The following is a 21,936-nucleotide window of genomic DNA, read 5'->3' as shown; positions in this document are numbered from 1 at the left end:
CACTTTTTTGTATGTTATCGATTTTCTCAAAATCTACTGAACGGATTTTTCTGAAATTTGGTATAGAGATAGTTTAAGACCTTGGGAAGGTTATAGGCTACTTTCTATCCCAGGAAAATAGCGGGACTTTTATCCCGGAAAATTCTTTCACACGGGCGAAGCTGCAAGCAAAAGCTAATACTAAATAAATAATATCATAATAAATAAATATCAAAAAGCGGCGATAGCCTAGTTGGGTGTGGAACGGTCTGCCAAGACGAATGTCCGCAGGTTCAAATCCCAAGGGCACAGACCTCTGACTTTTCTAAAAAAAAAATCATGTGTGTATTCTTTGTGAATTTATCGTTCGCTTTAACGGTGAAGGAAAACATCGTGAGGAAACCTGCACATCCGAGAAGTTCTCTATAGGAATTTCGAAGGTGTGTGAAGTCTACCAATCCGCACTAGGCCAGCGTGGTGGACTAAGGCCTAATCCCTCTCAGTAGTAGAGGAGGCCCGTGCTCAGCAGTGGGCAAGTATTTAATACAGGGCTGATATTATTATTATTATCTTTCCTGCGGGAAATCACGGCATAAAAGCCGGTCCTTTTGGAAGGCTTGCGTGGGGACATGGATCCAAGACGTAGAGGCCCCTTTAAGATACATTACTCTAGTTGGGGTTTATAAACCTTGCGAGTACTCTCTCTGTCTGTACTTATGGAGGAAATACAGCCAAAGACAGCGCTTGCAAGGTGCAGGGACTATTGCAGAAAAGATGGGAATTATACTGGGTCTATGGATGGGATCTAGCTGGACTGGTTGCTGGGCTATTGATTGAGACAACGGGACGCCTGCCAAGTAAAATGTCTCAATCTTATGTATTCAAGGCAGACGGTGACTTGCCTCCCACTAGATGGGCATCCCATAAGTGGCGTAAGCCAAGGACGCAACACCGGTGTGGGTGGCTTAAGGGTGTCGAGAGGTGTGCACCGATTTCACCATCGCGGGTCGCTATCGCGTCCCGGAGCGGGTTTCCTCGCTATTACGCAGATTGAGCACTTCCACCCTGGAGCTGAGGTTCTTAGCTCTTGCGACTTCCACCCCTAGCCGGCCAGTTAAGGCAAGCCAAGGGTCAGGGGGTCTCATTTAGCCCCCACGGAATCAGGGAACGCGGTGTCGCCACTCACCGTCGGCTCGCCACAAAGCCGCCCCTGCGAGCTTATTATTATTATTATTATTATTATAAATAAATACATCGCCTAACATATTATCTGTTATATAAATTCTCTCGTTTTTACCGCGCAAGTGCTAACTTTGGAATGATCTCCCTGCATCGATGTTTCCTGAGCGATATGACTTGTCCTTTGAACAAGGCTTAAAAAGAGTGCCCATTTCCCAATAGACAAAGCTTGGCTGTGGTTCTGTCATTGTTTAAATCCATGGACGTCGGATGCTGCTTACCATCAGGTAGACCGCGAGCTCGTTTGCCTACTTAGGCAATAATAAAATATCGTGACCTATTTTCGTTTCATTGAGTTTCAAATCATAACTATTCTAAAGAAGTTTCACTTCAAAATATTTGGATTTTCGTTTCATCGACTTTCAAATCACAACGATTCTAAAGTTATACTTCAAAATAATTAAATATGTAACTGAGTGAAAGTTAATTTTATAATGAAGACGTTTCAATATCAGGTGGTAGATAGTGATGTTTTACTCCTTACTAAAATGATATCATTATGTCGAGTGGTTCTGGCTACTGGCCCTTCAACCCACTTTAAGTCGCAATAGCGTCAGCTTGTTCATATTATACCTATGATATTTGAAATGGAGATCATAATCAACATCATATAAACTTATATATAAAAGATATTGTTTGTTTCGCGCAAATCTCAGGAACTACTAAACACATTTTTTTTTTCACTAATACGAAGCAACATTACTTGCTGGAAAAACTTTATCACGTGTTCGGAGCCGCAGGCAAAAACTAGTCTGTTATAAATTGAATACCAGTCCAAAGATAATCACAAGGTAATCGCGTTGCTGACATCGCGATATGCGGAAAAGAACAACTTCTGTATGTCATTAGGAGGATGTTGTATCTCATTATAAGCAAATTTATAGAAGAGCGCGACATCCTAAAAATATACAATTTTCGCTCAGTGCCATAACAAAAAATATGTGTTAATTGGAATTCATCAAAACAGAGATTGGCTACAACTGATTCATTTTACAATTTAACGCGTCTTTCATAGACTTATTATTTGTAATAATATGTAATATGTATACCCACCATATCATGCTTGAAAAATGAGCGGTCTATAACGCTATCTCCTACATGGTGTTAACCCATGACATGGTCTATATTCCGCACTTGATATTACACTCGAATAAAGTATTTTCCGATGTTCAATTGAACACTTTCTCTACCACTTAATGTAAGTGGCATTAGACCTATTTAGATTCTAATAAAGTTCACAAAATACCGAAAGACAATCGCTCCTGATGGCAGACTGGACAAAAAAAATACCAATTATACTAGTCCACTTCATTGCATCCTCACATTTCACGAAACCCAATAAGAGAAAAACATTGTGAGCTGAAATGCAACAGTCTGGTTAACAAGAAAATACTTTAGAGGGTCTAACTACTGAGGACTCAGTATAAGTAGGAGGTAGAAGTATTTAGAAGAAAATGTATGTAGATACAATATAAAATGTAAATCATAGTGACGATGAGATAACAATAGTTATAAAGATTTATTTAATTAAATCTTCTGAGTAAATGCTACTCCTCACATAAGTGTGTAAGCCGACAAAATACAAAAGTCACACTTTAATATATGCTCCCAAATAAATGGTAATTATTATTATTTACATAAACTATTATTATTGCCCAGCCTTCGTACTGAGCGCTTTTATTGGGTTCACCGTGCGTTACGACCTGATGTTGAGCTGCGCGGAGAAATGGAAACATCGGGCGACTGCCGGGTCAAGTCCCTAACGCTGTATACACACTATACACGGCATACCTACTAAAACTCCGCTGTGGCCATCTTCGACTGATTAGAGACGGCTGAGGGCTTCCACCGCCCATGCGCAGTGCCGCCTGGTTCAGCTCGTCTCCTATTGTTGACTCAGAAGCCTCCGCGCATTAGACGCCCTCAGCTTCAACTGTAGCACGAGGTCTACCTTCCGCGGTGTCCTCCGTCACAAGTGTCATAAGAATGTATTAATCAAATACAAATGTAAGTTAACGGCGGACGGCCCCCAGTCCCGGATCTTGAATATTTTAAAGGCGGGGCAAAATCTGAAAATGCCGCCCCAACCACCTCATCATCATCATTTCGCGCCCCGCGGTAAATAATTTATGTGTGTAATGTTCTGGATGTCTCAGTAGTCAAAGTTTGGATTTGTCGCCCCATGAATTCGCCGCCCGGGGCATGGGCCCCGGCTTGCCCCCCCATAGATCCGGGGCTAGACGGCCCCATACCATCCGGCTGTCTCCCGATGTCGCTTATTAGACGCCTCTTGCTACAGGCAAGGGAAACTATCTACATTCGCCGCTTTACGATAACTGATAAATAAAATTTACTTGAAACTTGTGAACCAGGCGTCAAAATTTAAAATTAGGATAGAACATAAACGCTACATATAGTAGTTTAAAATAAAAGCAAAAATAAGCGTTCTTGCCACAGCGAGATAATAACGTGGAAAATAAAGATTACTAAAGACCTAATATTGATGAATCAGAGAAATTGTCAATATAGCAAATTGTTTAAGTAATCATGGCAATACGAAAACTTGAGTTGTGCACTCATGTCCCTACATGAGTGTTTTCAAGTCCTTACGTGAATGTAATGATGTAGGGACATCACCGAGATAAAAAAGTTGAAAATACGCAGTAGTGATAATTATAATATTATAATTTTCTTATAAGATTAAAATTATATAGAGAAACATCCAATTTGAGCCTTGATAAATAAAGTTACATATTTTTTTAGTTTTATGGTACCTTACCAAATATCTGTAAGATGAAACTAATTTCCCATGCAAAAGCATCTTACTGCTAACGGACAAATCTAATCGTCTACCAAAGAGCACTAAACTAGCAAATCATATTAAGTGTCAAATTATCCTAATAATGAAGAATTGGCAAAACCTCCGAACTAAAAAAATAAGAGCAATTTAAAATTATATTCGGGAAATTAATTTAAAAATACATTTAATAAAATGGATTCATCATCATTTAAATACAACATTGGAAAAACGACAAAATCTATCTAATTGACAAGCGATAGCAAAAATTTAATTTACTAAAAACACGAGCAATTGTTATTAATTGTAAAACCAGTTTTTTATAAAGATAGGTAGCAAGAGAATCGGAGGTCTCTTCTCCTTGCCTATCAGTAAAACAACGTCACTCACAACCCTTTCCCCAGAACGTGTAGATCATAAAATACGCTTAACAAGAATCAAGACTTTTCTCTATGACATATCACACGCATCTAAGAAAGTGTAAAACTGAACAATATACTGTTACTAATATTTTTCTATCACTATAAATATTGTATTGTCCTCTCAAACCTTTGCATCATGTTATAGTTCATTGATGTAATAGATTGTATCTAAGTTAAAATAATGTAAATGTTAATTAAATATCTCGTTAGCACAATATTTCAGTCGTTTAATTTTCTAATATCAGCTCTGCATTATATACTGTCCCACAGCTGGGCGCGGGTCTTTTCTACTACTGAGAGGAATTGGGCCTTAGTCTTTCACGCTTGGCTAGTGCGGATTAGTAGACTTCACACACCCTCAAAATTCCTGATTTGTCAGATATACAGATTTCCTTACGATGTTTTCTTTCACAATTAAAGCAAGCGATAATAAACAAAAAATACACACATTTTTTTTTAAAAAAGTTAGATAATAAGTACTCTTAGGTTTTGTACCTGCGACCATTCGTCTCTACAGTCCGTTTCACAACCAACTAGGCTATCGTCACCATTAACTGTCAATTTAATGTAATAATCACACACCATTATCTACTTTTAAACGTTTCTCCTAACGAATGCTGTGAGCAGATATGGTAAGGACGCAAATTTTTAATTCTATTACTCTATTGTTGTGTACGCTTGCGTCATTGATTTGTATTCTTTCGACTGTGCCCATTTAAAAAAATAAATAATCTAAACAAACAAGTGTAGAATTTATCGATATTATTTGATTTTTGATCCGATTTTTTAAACAGATGGTACACATTGTTCAGATGGCGCTACAGTATAGACAGATCCAGTAACGTTTATAGCGGGTAAAGGATTTCAATAGGGCGAAACCGCAAGCAAAACTTAGCAAAACTAAATATGTAAAATATTCAAAAATATCACAATTTTTTTTTTTCTTGTTTGTCCCGGGTAAAAAACTAAAATCTCGTATTTTTTGCGCATTAATGCATTTGTCCCTTACAGGCTAAAATAACATGTCGCAACCCTATGTATAAGTGTCCACTAATTGTTATCAGTTACAAATATATTATTGCTTCTTGGAAATTGCATATATCATCTATTCCGTAAATATTAAAGCTTATTATGCATTTATCAACTGCATATCGTACATTTGTGTGTGTGAATACTTTTGTATATAAACCATTGTTTACCTAGAGTTATCGTTAGTACTTTTTGCGTACAATAAGGTACAATGAAGGGATATTTTTTGGTGTTTACTGTCGTCCTGCTGTTCGCAGCGGTTGCATTTGCTGATCCTGTTTCTGGTGCGTATATTTTTTTTAATTGTAGTCTTATTTCATAGAGAAATATCCATTTTGTCTCTTTTAATGAAGCCTTTAGAATAAACAATAACGGAAATCTGCATCTCGATTCTTAATTTTCTCAGATTGATTTGGAAGAATGCAATTGGCGAGCGTTCTGCATTCAGATCAGGATTCATTCCGTTTCACTCAGTTTATATTGAAAACGCCAATAAATAGCAACATTTCACTTTTAAGGACTTTTAAAATATTAACGTATCTTTTATTGAATATTTCATATGTTACGAAATTTAATAAATTCATATTTTGATTTCGATATATTATGTTGTTTTTAAAAGTGTATAGTATAATCTCCATTCCATATTAAATTTATTTTACAAATAATGTGTAGACATTTTTTAGGGAACGTTTCTATATGATTACTTAATTTACTTTCAAAATAAATCTCTCTCGTAAATTATTTTTTTCCAAGGTAGTCTAGACGTAGAATTGAAAAGTGACATCACTTCTGAATTTAAGAAATGTGTGAGACAAGCACCCGTTTTTCAGATTCTGAATTCAGTTTCTGGATTAGAATCTACAAACCGGGTTACAAGCTCGACCTTTTAAATCAAATACTTGAATAAAAAAAATACATAGACGATAGATATTTGGCATTTCCACCACAGTATCCGTCATCCAATAGGCTCGCGGAGCTCTTCCAGTGAATAGGGCATAAGTCAGGCGATCATTAAGGAACGCCACTGCTCAGTAACTTTATATTATAACGACACTGTACTCTTGTTGCAGTGTTTGCACTGTGCCAGTATAAAATAATATTATATATAAAAACTAGTATAGAAATAAAACTAGTTTTCGGATTTTCTTCCTTTTTTTAATTAAATAAAAAAATATATTTTGATATCTGAAGTTGGAGTAGTCATAAGAAAACATTATGTCCTGTTCCAGAACAGGACATACAGGATGAAGGGAACTTGGAGAGCGTAGGCAGAGCAATAAAGTGCCGCATCCACGCTTGTAACAAAGGCTGCCGCAAACTGAACTACCAGCGCGGCGTGTGCGTCGGCGACAGATGTCAATGTCGTTAGGTTGGCATTTATCTGTACAAGAAATAAAGTATATTGAGGTTGGGGAATTAAAGTAGACAGCATTACATAAAGATAAACAGAATTAAAAACATTTAAATTCTAAAACATATTTTCTGGATCTTCTCGCACAAATTAACAACACATTTAATTTAAAAAAAAAATTACCTTCACATTTTAAATACTTTTTTGAAGTAGCTATAAAATTTAGCTTATTATAGATAGGTAAATAATGAAACCTATAGCATGAAAAAAATGGGAAAGAACTAAAAGGTCGCAAAGAGAAATTGGTTGTTTGACGATTCCCATAAATTGGCAATTTTGTAATGGGTCATTATTTTATTAAGAGTGTGATATGTCCGAAGGTTCAAAACCAAATGCATTCGCCAGACTTTTTGAAGATACCAGAATATTGTTTCTCAATTATCACTCGTATTGATATTTCATATTTTTAATAAAATATACAGCATTAAAAGCAAAGTAAAGAATAATACTGTTTTAACTGTGTGTAACCCTTGTAATGACGGGCGTTGATTCGGCAACATTCGGATTCAGTTGATTTAAAATAAAAATTATATCGAAATGTTATTTACTTTTTAATAAAATTCTGGTTTTTTTTTGTCTTTTAATTTATCTAATTTGTTTAATTGGCCTTTGTTATATGAAAAACTTTTTACGGTATATTTTAACCAACAATAATATGACATTATTTTTAAAGAAAAAAAATAAACGCAAATGGAATATAATTATAAAGACTGGTGTGTGGAAGCTATGGAGATGTAATAAATTCTTAAGCAAAGGTACATTTATTTAGTTTCACGTGCAAGTGTATTCAAGAAATTATTGGAATAGAGAAGGAAATTAAATAATAATGTATTCGTTCGTTAGCTCCTGTGTAGAAGATACAACTTGGACTATTTCTGACGTTTCGCTATTACTAATCTATATATTATATAAAATGTCTATAATATTGTTTAGTAAGATAAAAAAATAAGTCAATAAGGATTAAGAAGAATAAGAGTTAATTTTCAACGGGTACAAAAAACATAAAGTATTTTAAAACAATTTTGTCATATTTCATGGAAGTTTTATAACATTACACGCTGGAAACCTTACCTAAAATGGAATTATTCAAAGAAATAAAACAATTAGAAATAAAATTTAAAAAAATACTACATCATTTATTACGTTTGTTAAAGGCTAACAGAAATAAATAATACAATAATTACGAAGAACAAAATGCATAGTAACGCAAAACTAGTCATAAATAAAAGGCAAAGTGCAGCTTACTGCGACCTTTGTTCAACATCAGCAACTATCCGAGTTTAATCTTTTACTGGAGCATCTGCACATCGAAATCTAATTTTAAGCTATTTCTGGTGAGTCAACGGAGTTGACTGCACTTCATTGAATATTAGTTTGCGATGCATTTTGCTCTTATAAGTTTACAATGGCCAGCTGGGGTCCAAACAGCTGTTAGTGAATAAGGTAAATAAACGTATTATCACACAATAATAATAATTGAGAATAATCAAAATACGATCCAAATCCTAATCTCCAATCCAATTCCAAAAATGAACCAATAAAAATAAATCATTTGTGTACATTCCGAAACAGTGTACACTCGTAACATGGCCGTGTTACGTTGTCTGCGTGAAATTAGCGTGGAATCGTATTCTGTATGCCGATATCTTTTGTCTTAAACGTGACACGGTGTGTTACGTGTTTGTTATGCACTATCAAATAACGGGTAGCATCTCTATGCTATATAATAAGGCTTCTATTTCACTATAGGCTTTGGTTTTAATGTTACTTACAAATATATTTTCATGAAAATGGCGATCTGATTTTAGAGTCTTTTTGTTTTGCATCTGCTATTATTACTCGACATGGGTAAATCACCGATAAACAAACGGTGGCAACCATAAATAAAAGAAAATTATTACTTACACGAAATCAATATTTTTTTACTTAACTCTTAAAAACACATCACATAACGATTAAATTGATAAAAATATCGTTCAATATATCCGTTTATTATTTTTACTGAGCGTGAGAACAAATTAAGCAGAGTATCGTATTTACTACGTTACGCATGAATATATAATATTTTTTATTACAGTGTCCCGCACCATTGCCGTGGAAAATTTTAGGTACAAATATAAATTTCTCTAACCAATTAATATTAATTTGGTATCAATACCTTAAGAATTAATACAACCGGGTCAGATGCACTTGTAAAAAATTAATACCTACATCATCGGTATTGTTTTCATTTTGGAATTAAATAATACTCTTGTTAGCATTTTTAAATCCCTTCAACTATATTTACAGACTAATGGATATAATAAGACTTAACATCTCTCAGGATGGCGAGCGCAGTGAAATACCAAACAATACTTTGTAATTCAAGGTATTGGATGATGTTTCGACTGTTTATGGGCGGTCGTATCGCTTACCATCAAGCGAACGGCAAGCTCATGACGTCATTCAAAGCAATCATAAAAAAAAAATACCGTTTGGAACGACAATCAGCCATTATTGTTAAAACATAGAAGCTATGGAGATTCCTATAATTAGTACTTAATTACAATTTATATCTTACTGTATCATTTCTGCTTTGAACATAAGAGTAATTTAATAATTATAATCGTCGGCTATTCTATTATTATATTGTTATATTTTGATGCGTATGCCTCGGTGGCGTAGTTGTACTGCATGCACGGTACGGCAGCGCTCTGAGGTCCTGGGTTCGAATCCCGGGTCGGGCAAAGTGATATTTGGGTTTTTCTGCTCAGTATCAGCCCGGAGTCTGGAATTTGTGCCCGATATGGCGATAGGCTCGCCTAGGCTCCACTTGGCGAAAAGTGGGTGCCATGGTTGCGCCTCTGCATACCCCTTCGGGGATAAAATGCGTGATGTTGTGTGTGTATATTTTGATATAATGATTTATTATGTCTAGGCGAATGGCAGACATTAAATAAAACTATTTTGCGGATTTTATATTATAATTTAATATAGAATCCGATGTTACGAAATGCTAATATACTTATAAATAAAACTATTTCAAACCTTTCACACAAATGTATGTAGAAATGCAACAATAAATACACATGAAAACTTCATTTAATTTTCACAAAACTATTAAAGCAAGTATAAACTCACCTGACAAATAGACTGCACACTCGTTGCAATGCGAATTAATTAAAGTTCTTACATTATCACACGACTCTTATATAGAATGTAGTTATTCATTTACACCTCATGTGTTTTACTCAATTTGACGAAAATGCTATCTAGATTTTTTTTTATGCATTTCAATGAAGACGATACGTTTACCAAGTTAGGAAACGATTTAGGTACTTAGAATACTCATTATGCATTTTAATCTTGTATTCACAAGATTGCATTTCATTCAACTTCACTCGTGGTAGATCTCTTTTGTGAGAGATCGCCTGGATAGGTACCACCGCAATGTTCATTTCTGCCGCCAAGCAGCAGTGTGTATTCAATGTTGTGTTCCGGGTTGAAGAACTTTGTAGCCAGTGTAACTACTGTACATAATAAGACTTAACATCTCATGGCCCAGGAAGGCGAGCGCAGTGGAATATAAATCAAGGTGTTGGATGATGTTTCTACTATTTATGGGCGGTCGTATCGCTTACCATCAGGCGAACGGCTTGTTAGGCTCGTCATTCAAAACTATAACAAGAAAAAATCTAATAACAAAACTAACTAAGCGTAATATATTTCAACATATCATTAATAAGCGTCATACGCGCTCTCAATTTACTCGTACATCCGACAAAACTTCCAATTTTCTTATTATTTTACAAAATTTGCTACTATTCTAAAACATCTGATTTTAGTAAATTACGTTTTTACTCATTCTGTATTATTTTTTGTGTTTTGGCTGCCTCGATGCTGTAGTTGTATTGCATGGTATGACATAGCTCTGAGGTCCTGGGTTCGAATCCCGGTTCGGTGAAAGTGATATTGTGCTCTTTTCTGCCCAGTATCAATCCGGAGTCAGAATTTTGAGTTCGATATGGTGATAGGCTCCCCTCTTCATGGGACGGACATTATGGGACAGAACGCACAAACGAAAAGTGGGTAACTTGGTAGTAATGCCGATTACCGCTTCTTGAATAAAGGCGTGATGCGTGTTTTTTTATATATTTTGTGTCGTCAATAAAATAAAATTCTCCGAAATAACTACTAAGATGTTGGCCAAAATCTAACATAAAATTAAAGTATTATCAGTAGAGATGACGTAATATGATGAATGTATTATTACTAGATAAGACGTAACAATCAGACCGCAATACAATGCTCTTAGAACCAATAGACGGATTATACTATGATTAACGTAATATTTACATTTAAGTAAAATTTTGTATACATTTTGTACTTTTAATAGCACCTCGTGGACCCTCTTTGGAACTAAAGTATAACAGCGTGAACATTGCGCGACAGCGTAAATCGTGTAACCGTAGACGAACATGTGATAAAACGTATGGAAAACGCCAGCACGTGTCGTTTTGACGTATGGTATCGTCTATCCAATACTAAATACGGTATTGAAATAAAACTAAATACTATTTAACGGATTTTATCGCGGTTTCTTATATTATTATTTTCTCCCGACGTTTCGAAGACTTTGCAGCCTTCATGGTCACGGGGGGGACTGAGGTGTTGTTCATCCGTAAAGTCAAAGTTACAATATCTACCTACATTTTCAAATATACAACTTTTTAAATTTTTAGCTGTTGACGGTCCGATCTACGCAGAATGAGCTCACAGTATCTTGAGGTCTGGCAGCCGGTCTTTTGGGATCCGATTTAATTAAATGTAGAACAGGATCCCATGCTTGTGCAAGCTTCCAACCATCTTCCCTATTGAAATTTGGGTGTTTTTTTAATTTCAATAGCCTCGCGAATCATCCTAGGCAGGAATCGGTGTTCTTTGGCAAGGATTTGTGGCTTGTCTAATCGCAAATAATGATTGGAGCCTCCTTCAGAATGTTCAGCGACTGCAGACTTCGTAGAGCGTCGGTGTTTCACGTCAGCTATATGTTCTTTTACGCGGGTCCCTATATTTCTTTTTGTTTGTCCTATATAAGAGAGGCCACAGTTGCAGTCTATCTTGTCACTATGCAAACCAGTACGGACTGGAACTTGCCAACAAAATACGCCGGTTGGAGAATTTGAAAACCAAGCGCGCAAGATTCAGCACATCATTGAATTTCTTGAAGAGATGTCGTGACCACAATCTCATCCCTACGTGTGTAAAGCTATCACCTAAGAAAAACATACGAGGGAGCGCTAAAATTCTAAACCAGGCGAGTATAAAACTGTTACGAGCTACCATACATGAAACACGATCCGACCTTCATTTCATAAATAATTGTGTTGAGATTATATCCAATGAACTAAAGACAGAGTTATCAGCATTTGATTTTAAAAATTGCATAGATATCTTAAATAAGCGCGAAACTGCTAAATATAATGAATGCAAAAATAAACACATAATAAAATATAATAAACTAACATCAAAATTAAATGCCAAAAATATTAAGAACACCGAGTGTAGGAATGGAACGCGCGCGACCATAGATAACATACACTCCTGCGCCAACCATGAACAACGCGCAGTGATAAATCTGTCAAAACAAACATTGGACGAAAACACAATTCAGGTTTTATCCAAAGGCTTAAATTTTGCTGTTACACCACGAAGGATGCCGTATGAAGACATTATTTGCAATGTTGAGAACAGTCTTTTCATGAATAACATAAAAAAGGAAGATTCGGAGGCAATACGCCAAGACATTTCGTCAATTTTGCGTCGAAAGAAAATGCCGAAACCAAATCTTCCAAAACACCAATATATCGCTTTGAAGAACTTGCGATCAAGGAAAGACCTTACCATTCTCCGTGCAGATAAAGGGAATGCGACAGTAGTAATGGATACGTCAGACTACAATCAAAAAATGGAACAACTTTTATCGGATAGAAGCACATATAGAATAGTCAAATCAGACCCGACTAACAAGATATTGAAGGCTATTAGCACTTTAATAAAAAATTACTCCGAAAAATTAAATCTCGACGTAAACTTACTCGTTCCTTCGTGTGCAAAACCGCCTAAACTGTATGGACTGCCGAAAATACACAAGTCAAATGCTCCACTACGTCCCATTGTGAGTCAGATCGACACACCAACCTACAGATTGGCTCAGCACGTAGCAAAAGTGCTTTCACCCCTCAGAGGAAACACTAGAGCATCTGTGAAGGATTCATACCAATTTGTCAGCGACATTAAACACCTACAGTTAGCTGACAATGAAACAATGGTCAGTTTTGATGTCCAGTCTCTCTTCACGAGCTTACCATTACAAGACTGCATCAAGATTGTGTCTAAGAAGTTAGTAGATAATAACATACCTGTGGAATATGCAGAACTACTCCAACACTGCCTTACATCTGGCTATATGTTGTGGAATGATCAGTTCTATGTACAAGTAGAGGGTGTAGCGATGGGCTCACCTGTATCTCCGGTAGTCGCCGATATATTCATGGAGGACTTCGAGGAGACAGCCCTGACAACATCACCGGTCTCTCCAAGGTTTTACAAACGGTACGTAGATGATACTTTCACAATTTTACCATCGGACAAAGTATCTGCATTTTTAAATCACCTTAACTCCATCAATAATAAAATCCAATTCACTATGGAGTTAGAACACAACAAATCTCTTGCTTTCTTGGATGTTTTAGTCATTCGTAATCCTGATCAGACCTTAAGTCATACTGTGTATCGGAAACAGACCCATATTGATAAATATCTGAACGGTGAATCTCACCACCATCCAAAACAGTTAGCTACCGTGGGCAAATCATTGTTTCAGAGAGCACGAGGAATCTGTGACGAGAAACACCTGGCCGCTGAGCTGCAACATGTCAAGCAAGTACTGCGAGACAACAAGCTCCAAATTCCACGCCGCCGTCACAGAAACCGAGTGAAACCAGCCACAGTTGAACGTGTTCCGGTTGTACTACCATATGTGAGAGGAGTCACCGACAAGATTGGCTACATCCTGAAGCGTGCTTCAATAAAAACCTATTTCAAGCCGCCTAAGAAGATTAGTCAATTTTTACCACCTGTCAAGTGCCATATACCTCTGCAAGAACCGGGTGTATACAAGATAGACTGCAACTGTGGCCTCTCTTATATAGGACAAACAAAAAGAAATATAGGGACCCGCGTAAAAGAACATATAGCTGACGTGAAACACCGACGCTCTACGAAGTCTGCAGTCGCTGAACATTCTGAAGGAGGCTCCAATCATTATTTGCGATTAGACAAGCCACAAATCCTTGCCAAAGAACACCGATTCCTGCCTAGGATGATTCGCGAGGCTATTGAAATTAAAAACACCCAAATTTCAATAGGGAAGATGGTTGGAAGCTTGCACAAGCATGGGATCCTGTTCTACATTTAATTAAATCGGATCCCAAAAGACCGGCTGCCAGACCTCAAGATACTGTGAGCTCATTCTGCGTAGATCGGACCGTCAACAGCTAAAAATTTAAAAAGTTGTATATTTGAAAAATGTAGGTAGATATTGTAACTTTGACTTTACGGATGAACAACACCTCAGTCCCCCCCGTGACCATGAAGGCTGCAAAGTCTTCGAAACGTCGGGAGAAAATAATAATATAAGAAACCGCGATAAAATCCGTTAAATAGTATTTAGTTTTATTTCAATGTCTAACATTCGCGTAAACATAAGAAATCACTAAATACGGTAATTTATGCGATACAAACACCTTATCGCCACTGCTAGGGTAACAGAACATTCATTTAGGTATCATTGTCACCAACGTCCATACCACGTTGAAAACACCGGTTCTCGTCCGATCACCGAAGCCAAGCAACGTCGGGCGCAGTCAGTACTTGGATGGGTGACCGCCTGGGAACACTGCGTGATGTTGGCTTTTTGCATTTGGTTACCAATGTATTTATATTTGTTACATATATCATGAAATTGATATCAGGTATTGGCTCAACTAAATTGTTGATCGCTTAACAGTAGCTTATTCCTCTTTTAGGGCTGATTTTTCAACGGTGCGATAAAGTTATCTGCCTCTGTGGCGTAGTTGTACTGCATACGCAGTACGGCAGCAATCTGAAGTTTTGGGTTCTAATCCCAAGTCGGGCAAAGTGATATTAGGGTTTTTCTGTCTGTCTGAAGCCTGGAATTTGTGCTCGATATGGCGATAGGATCAACCCTTATCACATCATGGGACGGAACACACTTGGCGAAAATTGGGTGCCCTGGTTGCGCCTGTGCATACCCCTTCGGAGATAATTGCGTGATGGTTTGTTTTGTTTTTGATAAAGTACAATCATCAAAACACATAAATTATAACCTGACTAAATGTAAATGTGTAACTAATTGATAACTTCATGCATACAACTGTCATTTTTAATTCGTTTGGGTTTTACTGTATCTTAAGTATTTGTGGGATGATTATAAAATCAGCCCTTAATGTCGTTATATTTCGTAATAAAATGAAACAGCGTCTATACTGGGCATTAGAGTGTCCTATTATTTTATATATAGAGTAGTTGTGGCTTTTCCATTATCTACAGTTAATTTATTCATTGATTCTTGTTAAAATTCCAATATAACTTGACGAGTGTAGGACTCGATGCTAACAAAGTGCATATGTTGAGCAACAAATTAAAAGCAACATAGAAATCCCGACCCTATATTATTACATAACATAACATCACGCATTTATCCCCGAAGGGGTATGCAGAGGCGCAACTAGGGCACCCACTTTTCGCCAAGTATGTTCCGTCCCATGATGTGATAGGGGGCGAGCCTATCGCCATATCGGGCACAAATTCCTGACTCCGGGCTGATACTGAGCAGAAAAAACCCAAATATCACTTTGCCCGACCCGGGATTCGAACCCAAGACCTCAGAGCGCTATTGTACCGGGCATGCAATACAACTACGCCACCGAGGCAGTCATATATATTATTCCCTATATTATTCCCTCTAGTAATTACATTATAGGGAATATTTTAAGGAAAAGAGAGCCATGCTTTTGTTAATAATAACTATTTATCGTCCCGTAGTTTGTACGTTCGAATTTAATATATTTGTTATACATATTATACGTATTTTTTTCTCTTCCGTTCCATAATCTGAACTTATTAATGGCAACTCCTCGGTGTGCGCAATGTGCTTAAAAAGGTGTACAAAATAGTTTCTTCTCGTATAAATATATAATAGATAATGCCAACCCTATAATACAATACTATATCATAGAGCAAGGGCCTCCACTACTACTGAGAGGTTTAAGAAGACTTTTAAATGCTGCAGTATGGCCTAAGCTGAACTACATTGCTGATTTAATGGGAGCTCAACTAAAACTGGTCATCGACTTCTAACATCTGCATAAGGAAAAACAACCCTTTCAAGACCGTATGCCATTTGACATAAAATTGATTAATGAAGAACTGCTTTCTATTCACAACCTTGGTAGTTCACTTAAAAGTTACAGCACGCTGCGCAGGAAAACTTTGGAATGTTTTTGTCACTTCTGCTCCATTGTCATTAATCAACGTTGTTTGAACATCATTTATATCAATAAAGGAATGTCTAGGCTGAATTATTTACGTGTTAGGTAATCTCTTGTGGTAAGCTCTAAGATGATAAATCAAATTGTCTCGTTTTTGTTTTAGAAAATGCTGAATATTTATTGTGGGTATGAAGGTACGTCGTTGCTGTATTAAGTAATGTATATCTACTATTTAAAATTCTGTTAGTATTATGTAATGGATGGCATTAATTGTCAAGCTAAATCAGTTGTGCCCATAACCAAACAAAAGACTAAGCAAGAAAAAAACTCAAACTCAATACATACTTTTGATAATTAAATAGTCTTTCACAAGGTCTTTTAAGTTGTCATGAATCTACCACCACTTCGGAACGTGTTATCGCTTTCAAGGAAAAAGAATAAATCCACAGCTCGTATTTGGAAAAAAAACATAATTACTTGAAATAAAATCGAAGGAGATAGTCAACAAACATCATCCCGAGTTAAAATATAATTAACCACTCAAAACGTCACTTAAAGCGGCGACAGCCTAGTTGGGTGTAGAACGGACTGAACTGCCAAGACGAAATGTCTGCAGGTTCAAAACCCAAGGGCATACCCCTCTAACTTTTCTAAACTTATATATCTATTCCTTGTGAATTATCGTTTGCTTTAACGGTGAAGGAAAACATCGTGAGAAGACCTGCTTACCTGGGAATTCGAATTTCGAGGGTGTGTAAAGTCTACCAGGCCGCACCAGACCAGCGTGGTGGACTAAGGCCTAATCCCTTTCAGTAATCTAGGTGACCCGTGTCCAGCTGTGGGACATAATACAGGGCTGATATTATTATACTCAAAACGTCATAGTTCCAAAAATTCAATGTCACATGATGACAAGCCGAGCTAGCAATATGGAATTTAATTTTGTTTTTATAAACATGCGTAGTGCTTTCAATATTGCGTGGCGTTTGGCGAAAAATTCCATGCCAATGAAAGTATTCGTCGTGTGTTAATATCGCCGCGGGGTTGGCCCCCAACAACCCCACATGCCGCTAGACGTGTAGTGGCGTCATTTTATTCCAGACAGATAGGGGTAGTCTGGGAGCTGTAAACAATGCTTCTCGGCTGTTTTTACGGGTTTAATTTCTTGTGTCGGACTGCTATTAAATTTAGTTGGCGTTCATTGCACGTAGAAGTAGTGGAAGGGTTGAATCGAGGAGTGAAAATTTGATCAATAAACCATAATATATGTTAGTTTAGTGTTAGAATGTTTTGCAAGAACAAAAGCTGGAACATTGATTACAATATAATTATTTATCTAACTTTTTACTGCATACGTTTTATTTACGTCTTTAGAAAGTACCAATTAACTTATAATGCATATAAATATATATGATTTAAATGAAATGTATAATAATAAGTTACTATAATTTATGAAAAATCAAATTCCAATAATAACAAAATATGAAATGCATTCGTAAGTATACGAAATAATAAGACATCAATGATCCAAATACAAAATCTGTGTAAAATACACGAATATCTCGAGCATAGAAATTCGCGTCTCCTAAACTATAAAGAATGTAATATTTTCGGCAAGAATGAAGCCCAGATCAGATTCCCGAAGATAGGATCCATTCCGTGCAAAGTTTAATGAAGTTCTAAAAAATCTTGTGTTGGGTCTTCGTAAAACGCATCAACGCAAGCAATAAAGGGTCACATCTGATAAAAGATAGGTTCTACACTATCTCTGTTTGGGACCTAAGAACGGTTGTTCAATATTGGACACTATTGAGAGTAAAGTTTCAAAGGCAAGCTCGACTGCGTCAATGCAATTCAATTTTGTGCCAAAGATATCTTCAATAACAGTGAATAGGAATGTGTCTCGAACGTCTGAATCTTTCTAAAAAAATGTACATTAAATTGTACAGTATTCCATAGCTTCTTTCAGTATCTGAAAAATATGTTTTTATATCTTCGTCAATCATACTATAATAAGCTTTGATGCTGAATTAATATAATTTATATGAAAATCAATATACTTAAAATATTTATACAATTATGTCATATTATAATTGTGATATCCCACTGCTGGTTATGAATCACTTGTGTTGATAAGCGATTTGTCGCAATTGTGGTTTAGTACATACTCTTAGAATTCATTAACATTCTTATGGAGATCTATTAGATAAATAAGTATGTTTTCTAATGAAATTGTTCTCTCCTAAAACAAGTTACAATTAACAATGAATCCACTTCAACTGAGAAAAGTTAGTAATGTCCAAAAGTATAATCGTCTGATGTTAAGTGAGTTACAATCAAAACCGAAACACCAGCGAATTACCAACCCTGATCTTAGAGACAATATCATTATAAACCACTGTATTAATATGCTTTCACTGTTCTGTTGAACGGATCAAATGCAATATATCAGAGTTACTCCGTCCACACGATCCGACACAAAGATTATGCAAGTTCGCAAATAGTTGACGAGCGTGCACTTAAGCCTGGAATAACTAAGTCTCTAGTAATTGAAAACTGTCCAAGTTGAGTCTTGTGTACAAACTGCTACACTTGAAATCACTTAGTACGTCGGCATACTTGCCGCACATAGCTGGAAGCAACGTTCGTGCGTTTAGATATTGGACGTAGGGCCTGGAATGGTATTGGAATACTTTGATTTACGGAGTTTTGGGTATTCTATTTGAAATTTGTATTTTCCTATGCCTAGGTCACATGATAACTTGCTATTTCACATAGGTGAAAAGTGGGTGAAAATACCCCTTGTCTACCTCTTGAAGAATGTGTTTTGTGTAACTTGGTGTCTAGAGTTCTTTCAATATGTCATTTAATCCAATATAATTTGTCTATCATGAATATTAAAATGTCAGTATCACAAAGTATTTTCCTGACGCATTATTTGGCACGCCTAAAAGCTTACTTACTCATCCAGTCTAAAGGCACCTGTAATATTAAGAAAAAAAACGATTTTCTATATTATATAATTAATAGAAGAAACAGTTATTGTTTTTAAAAAGCAATGTTTCGTCCTTTAATATAGCATCTAATATTACGGTAAAGTATTACGTAGCTTCACCTGTTGTGTTATAAATGTGCCTTTGAATTTAAATGCATTCATGGTCCAAGACAAATATTGAAAACGAAACCGTTAATTGGTTTTCATGAAGACGCCGTGGGCACAGTCATTTGGAGTTGAATCAGTAAGTTAATTTGAATAGTTATTTTTATTGTTTCTAATATAAAAGTTTCAATAAAAAAAGAATAGTGTTTAAATATAGAACAGAATATTTAACCACTATTTTATTCTATAATCCCTTATAGAAAAACAATATTTAGACATTTTTATCTAAATATTGATTCTCTGTAAAGGATTATAATTGTATTCTTCTAAGAATTAAATGTCTAGCCGTATTTTCGGTGAGAACATTGTTCTAAGATCTGCTTTTGTGTCGTGTACCCGTGTTTGTAATTTGTGTAATAGTTATTGTTATATCGTGGGTCTAGCAGTCGTCGAAACTTAAGTATTATTTGTTTTTGTTTCATTTTACGCGTTTTTCTCCGCAAAAAAAAAGAGTTGGATCTCTCATGGACATTCACGTTCATTTTAAGCCGTGTAGTAATGTCACAAATCAGACAAAAAATCCAATTCTAGAAAACTCATGATTTATAAAATAAAAAAAAAAAACAATAAAAATTCGACTCCGACTTTAAAATCCAATATTGAATATCACGATTCAGCACAAATACGATATAACAAAACAACTTTGCAATTTGAAAACCAGAATAGCATTAAAGCCACATTAAGCTCTATTAATATCTTAATAAGTTCGTAATTACCACGTTGAATGTAACAATGTAGTTATTACAGGAGTTACTAATACAATGGCTCATTAAATTGCAATAAAGACAATTATAGCACGCGTTGGAAATTACTTACCGTACGCGCTATATTGAAGTAGCACTGCACAAGAGTACTGCGGTCGGTGTAAATTAAACTTACACAGGTAAATACAGACAGAAGGTTCAGTATACAGGTGGTAAGATATATTTTATACCACCACCACCGTACACAAGGTGTTAAAACTTGACATAGTGGCCCACGTAAGTGTCACGTTCCGGGATCAGCCTGCGTATATCCGGTTCCAATAGGCCGTTATAATTATGTCAACTGCCGAGGGGTAATCATCTCTCGTCAGTCGACATTCTATTAGACCCAACTCTACTTACCATCAGGTGCAGTGACGTCACTTTTCCGTGTGTGCATAAAACAAAGAAAAAGATTACTGCAATAATTGCGTCACTGTCGAAGAGAGACAAAATTTCTCAGGCACCGTGCAGATGCTATTTATTGCTGAGAAACACTATACAATCATAAAATGTACAGTTGATGACTTAATCGAAGACTGAAGCAACTATAAATTTCATTGTAGCGTAGTGTATTTCGACAATAATTTGACAGCGTGTACGTGATGCCCAATAGTTCTTGCGTCATAGGTTTCAGTTCAGTTTCAGTCAGTCAGTCAGTCAGTCAGTCAGTCAGTTCAGTCAGCGCTGTACATAATCAAACATCCAGCACAGATATATCTAAATGTATATATAAATGTTGCGGGTTCGAAACCTTATACAATGAATAATGTTATCAATGAGTCACTGATCTGATAGTAAAATTCGAAATCTATTTAATATTTTACCTTGAGGCATCTGTACACGGTTGATGTTATGGCACTAGCTCAGAGTGCGTCAAATTAGATGTAATTGAGGAGCGTATTTCAAGCATACCTCTAGCTCCCATGTACGGATTGTAAAATCTGCAACGTGCAAAGGGATCGTTGGCTTCATGCCTTTACAAATTATCAAGAACTTACTAGAGACGAAAAGTATGCATGCGATATCATTTTGTTGTGGAGAATGTAATAATGTTTTTTGTCGGATTTGAGAAATGTGGTACTGAGTCTTGTAGATCTAGGATACCACATAAAAATTACTTGATTTAGGAACCCAGGTGAGGTAAATTTTTATCGCCGACAACATTAAAATCTATTTATTTTACAGTATATTCTTGCTCAACAATCGTCATTCAATAGTGTAAACCCATTTTTTCTTATACATTCTATAATATTTCATGTCCTATGATAATGATAACTGAAGCAACTGATAAAAAAGGCATAAAAATTTAAAACAACAAAATATAACATATCCTTTTATTATAAAAATCAGTATACAACCGAGGTACAAAAAATAATATAAAGCAATCAAATAAACATTTAACCTCATTACGTGCCGAATCACAGGCCTCTGCACTTTTGAATAAATAATGCCATAGTTTGTTTTCAAATTAGTGAATTAGCAAACCATAAATAACGTTTAAATGGGATTTGAACTCGCGTATTTCCCGCCTCGTAAATTGTTATTATCTATTGGCAATTAAGTGCATCGATTTGGGTCTTTATTTCCAAATTTTAAGGC

General features: G+C 36.0%; 1 long non-coding RNA gene and 1 other non-coding gene across 2 annotated transcripts; both read left to right on the top strand.

Moving 5' to 3' along the window:
- The first annotated feature begins 5,625 nt into the window (after window positions 1-5,625).
- LOC115450640 lies at window positions 5,626-6,924 on the top strand. Its single transcript, XR_003939314.2, has 2 exons — window positions 5,626-5,750; window positions 6,696-6,924. It is a non-coding gene; the product is annotated as an uncharacterized LOC115450640 (long non-coding RNA).
- Window positions 6,925-14,713: 7,789 nt separating this feature from the next.
- On the top strand, window positions 14,714-14,832 carry LOC115450641. Its single transcript, XR_003939315.1, has one exon. It is a non-coding gene; the product is annotated as a 5S ribosomal RNA (ribosomal RNA).
- Window positions 14,833-21,936: the final 7,104 nt, after the last annotated feature.

This window comes from Manduca sexta, chromosome 22, assembly GCF_014839805.1.
Source record: "Manduca sexta isolate Smith_Timp_Sample1 chromosome 22, JHU_Msex_v1.0, whole genome shotgun sequence".
In the NCBI taxonomy this organism is placed as follows: Eukaryota; Metazoa; Arthropoda; class Insecta; order Lepidoptera; family Sphingidae; genus Manduca; species Manduca sexta.
The sequence above is the reverse complement of the archived record's forward strand: the minus strand, read 5'-3'. Positions and strand labels throughout refer to the sequence as shown.